Source organism: Neoarius graeffei, chromosome 9 (assembly GCF_027579695.1).
Source record: "Neoarius graeffei isolate fNeoGra1 chromosome 9, fNeoGra1.pri, whole genome shotgun sequence".
NCBI classification, from domain to species: domain Eukaryota; kingdom Metazoa; phylum Chordata; class Actinopteri; order Siluriformes; family Ariidae; genus Neoarius; species Neoarius graeffei.
In genome coordinates, this window is record NC_083577.1 from 57,752,146 (window position 1) to 57,756,671 (window position 4,526).

A 4,526-nucleotide genomic window follows, 5' to 3' on the forward strand; every position below is an offset into this window, starting at 1 on the left:
TTCAGCAGTCGCGTCACATGACCAATGCCAGCGAATCAGGAAGGTGGATGTCACAGTGACGTTGTCCAATGAGACGCCAGCTAGAGCTCAGCACAGCGTATCCGCGTATTCTCAATGTTTACACAGCACCGGAGCTGACACGATCTGGATTGAATACGTGGACGCTGGCGGATTCCCGTTTCCCGGCGTTTCCAGGCGGTTTAATGTAAACGGACAGTGCATCCGCGAAGAAAACGAGACAGATACAGTCTAATGTAAACGTAGCCTTAGAGGAGCCCATGGCTGTTGATTTTAGGGACAAGTTTGAGGAGTCAGAGAATTTATACAGCTTTGAAATCTGCATCATCTGATCTTTCCTAATGAAGAATTTGAACAAGTCACAGCTCAATAAGCTAATTAAGGTCTGGAACCTTGGTAAAAGTTACCTGAGAACTCAAATGTATTGGGGTGCCCAAACTTTTGCATGGTGTTCCTTTTCTTTTTTCACTCTCCAATTGTACAAAAAAATACACAAGTCTTGCAGAAAATACTGAAAAGAAATGTCATCTTTACCTTTATACCTTTTGGTGATCAGTTCATTTTCTGCTCACTTAACTATTCACAGTAACGGACACATTCAGTAAGGGTGCCCAAACTTTTGCATGCCAGTGTACAGTTCCCTTTTGCCACCAAGTATGCTGAAGGTTTGCATAACCAAAATTGATTTTTGTTCCACGCAACAACACACAATGCCAAGTGTAATTCTAATGATGCCAAGTGAAGTTCAGGTGCTCGCATTTGTGAGACACGCTAAAGAAGGGTTTCTTTCTTGTTACTTTTATAAGAAGCTGTTTGAAAGAACATTCATATTTTTATTTATTCTTTTAAGTTTCATGGTTGGTCTTGACCGGTCTTTAGGCTCTTTCTCTCCACCATCCTCCTCACTGTGTGGGTGATCAGTGTGGTCAAGGGTCCAATTCCTGGCAAATTTCCAACTGTTTCATACATGTTATATTCAAAGAGCTTTCAACAAAAGTGTTGCTTTTGTTCTGGGTAGTAACAGGAGGGGGGAAAAAAAGGATTGATATTTAATCAAACTTATTCCCCAGGGGAAAATCATTAACGGTTATCTCCAGCTGTGGCAGAATGCACACTAACATGACAGTTGCTTCCATAGATCTCGATCTTTGGCAAGAGCATTCAGGGAATTTATATCAAGACCTGTTCATACTGTGACATTATATATCCATCTCTTAGGTTGCCAGCTCCTGTTTCTCTTTTCATTAATCATGCCTTCCAAACAGATCTTGATGCCACAATCCATTCGTTTTATTTGGCCAAACAGTTTGAGTACTTTACTCTTGATGACAGAGATGATTTGTGGCAATTAAGTTATTTAAGATCTTCAATTCTGACATGGTCTGAGAGCTTGATGTTAGTCCTAAGTCTCATTACAGGATTTTGAAAGACTTCCAGTTTCTGTAGTGCAGCAGAAGTCCAGTTGACACATTCTAGTCCATATAAAACTACAGGAAGAACATAGGTGTTGTAAATGCTTGATTTTATGTGGTATGGGATCCAGGGGAAAAAGGATGTGGATAAACAGTTCCTAGCAACTGAACAAAATGTTTTCCAAGAAAAAATGTTTGCATTCCTTATGAAGATAGGCTAGTAAATTTGAGAAACCCGTAAGAAGAAACTCAGTATCTAGGGAAGGAGACCACATCACCCCACTTCCTCCCTTCAGTGCTCTACCCAAAGCTACAGTACTCCTTCAAAAGGCATAAACACACACTGCCTGACTACCGCTGAAGGACAAGGGTCATGCGCGCACTGAGCAGCGTGTACACAGGTAGGTAGATAGGCCATCAAATTGTTTCAATGCCAGTGCACTTGGTTTATTCAATGCTGGCAGGATGTAAAAAAAGTTTCAGAAGGGAGGGGGGAAAAAGCCTTCTGAAATGAATAACCTATCATGTCTTTAAGGAAAGAATTTATGGCACATAATTGAGAATAGCACATCATGTAAAGTCCTAACTTTAAAAATAAAAAAGGAATTACTTTGAGTGGAAATTAAATTCTTTAATGCTGATTTTATAGAATATTTGTGATTATTCAGCAATGTTTGAGGTGCTCTCTATAGGTCATAGAATTTCTGCTTGCGTTTTAGTGAATTATTTTAAAAAAAGAACAAGCAACAGACCAGATCCAGTTCAATTTATTAACAAAGAGACTTTAAAAATTAAATATGAACAACTCATTTACTACCAATGAAATCAACTCACTTGGCACAACAGCAGGGTCCAGAGTGCCATTCCAGGTTTCTTTTTAAAAAATATAAATTAGTATCTCTCCTCCAACATGCCTCATTTGGCTTTTCATCCATTACATCTAGTTTACACTGGTGTTTAAGTCCATCTGCATAATACTTTGCATTCTCCTTGGAACCAAATTCCAAATGAACTGCTGGTCCAGTTCTAAATGTATAAAATTTAGCTTGTAGCCAATATAGCATGCAAAGTTCAGAGATGTAGATCAATCCCAGTCTGCACCTGTAACAGAGTACAAAAACAGTAATTACCTTAGTTTTATTTAAAATCAATGCTAGTATGTTGAGTGAAAACAGGGGAGTAGGATACCTCCAGAACCCCTGTGATACACATACTTTTCCAGTCTCCACTTACATAAGGTTCTGTATTGGTATCACCACGACCGTAGTTCCACAAAACCCAACACCAAATTCCATCAAAAAGTGGAGGTTCTCACACACACACAAAAAAAAAATCCCCTACAGTCCTTTACACTCAAGAGAACCAATATATGTGCTCAGGTAATACATGCAGTTTCATTAGTTATAACCTCAGCAGTTTGGGGTTCATCCTTGCACATCTCACTCAGGACTGCTTGATTAACTTCTTATCTGACTAAATCATGCCTGAATAATTCCATCTCCATTACTTTCAGATGTGATCCAACCATTCATGAAGATTAACAATGTCTGGGCTAACATGCATAATGAATTAATTTACCTCAAAAGGACTTGGTACTGCACCCTTCAGCCATCGGAGAATCAAATCAATTCACCTATAGGGAAAAACCACACACACACACAAAAAAAAAAAGTTACCTCAAGCCTTCACTTCCTGAAGTCCTTCACAGGAAGAGGTGGTGTGCTCAGGTAATACATGCTATTAGGATCACTGGTTATAACCTCAGTAGAAGATAGTCATCACTGCACACAGTAAACATCAGTCAAAATATTTAAGAGCTTTGCTTTAACATGTAGCCATGAATTAGGACATTTTACTAATCATGGTTATACTTTCGGGCAGCATGGTGGTGTAGTGGTTAGTGCTGTCACCTCACAGCAAGGTCTGGGTTCGAGCCCCGTGGCTGGTGAGGGCCTTTCTATGCGGAGTTTGCATGTTCGCCCCGTGTCTGCATGGGTTTCCTCCGGGTGTTCCGGTTTCCCCCACAGTCCAAAGACATGCAGGTTAGGTTAACTGGTGACTCTAAATTGACCGTAGGTGTGAATGGTTGTCTGTGTATGTGTCAGCCCTGTGATGACCTTGTCCAGGGTGTACACCGCCTTTCACCCGTAGTCAGCTGGGATAAGCTCCAGCTTGCCTGTGACCCTGTAGAATAGGATAAAGCGGTTACAGATAATGAAATGAGGTGTTATACTTTCAGAGATCATTTCATTTTCTCACCATTACTCAGACGGCTAGATCTCATATACCTTCCGTCTGCATCCACAGAAAGGCAGCTTGTTATGGTCCTCTACATACCTACACATGTCCTGGTGTCCATCCTATCCAGGACTGTGATCAGCAGAAATCATGGCGGCTCTGTGGGAACAGTCAAAGTGACCAGGAAGCCTTTGGTTTCTGAACTAATTACAGCAGATCACCACCCAACACGCGCTCAGGTAATACATGCTTTAACCTTTCACTAGTTTTAACCTCAGTAAAGAAGAGTCATCATTGCACGTGATTGATAGCATACACGATTCTGGGTCATGTAGATTTTTAGATGCATCTTTATTTTTAACACCAAGTCCTGCTAGATAGTTACATCATAATCCAAACCGACAGAGATTAGACATACCTGTTATCCATCTGCTCATCTTTCATGCGTTTTAGCATTAGCTTGGTTATAAATCTTGAGCTAGCACGTGCACCCTTCCTGCACTTAGAACAGAAAAGGAAGAAGGAATTTGTGCGACAAGCCGGAAAAAGGCCGCACGGTGATGACGTCACAACATAGTTAATGGTTGCCAGGTATTTGCTCAGACGTTATAATTTAATTTCCATTCTGTTAACGATATGTTAGAGACGACACGGTAACGACTTTATCACGACACTATACGTCTTAAATATGAACTCGAGTTCAGCATGCAGCAGGAAACTATGCAAAGACATGGATTAACATACTTTAGTTTTGAGGGTATTTCACAATAGACTGGCAACTCTGTTACCAGTAATTCCTTGGACAAGAGCGCCCCCGTGTGGCATAACTGCTAGCTGGTTTTACGCCCAATAAAAAAT

At 40.6% G+C, this 4,526-nt stretch overlaps 1 long non-coding RNA gene across 4 annotated transcripts; it reads right to left on the bottom strand.

Annotated features, from left to right (window-relative positions):
* Window positions 1-2,181: 2,181 nt before the first annotated feature.
* LOC132891283 (uncharacterized) lies at window positions 2,182-4,201 on the bottom strand. 4 transcript variants are annotated; one of them, XR_009655303.1, is made up of 4 exons: window positions 4,087-4,201; window positions 3,768-3,827; window positions 3,009-3,614; window positions 2,182-2,531 (listed from the first exon to the last, which is right to left on the bottom strand). It is a non-coding gene; the product is annotated as an uncharacterized LOC132891283 (long non-coding RNA). The 4 variants fall into 4 exon arrangements; XR_009655302.1 differs by having other exon boundaries at window positions 3,719-3,827; XR_009655301.1 differs by having other exon boundaries at window positions 3,690-3,827.
* Window positions 4,202-4,526: the final 325 nt, after the last annotated feature.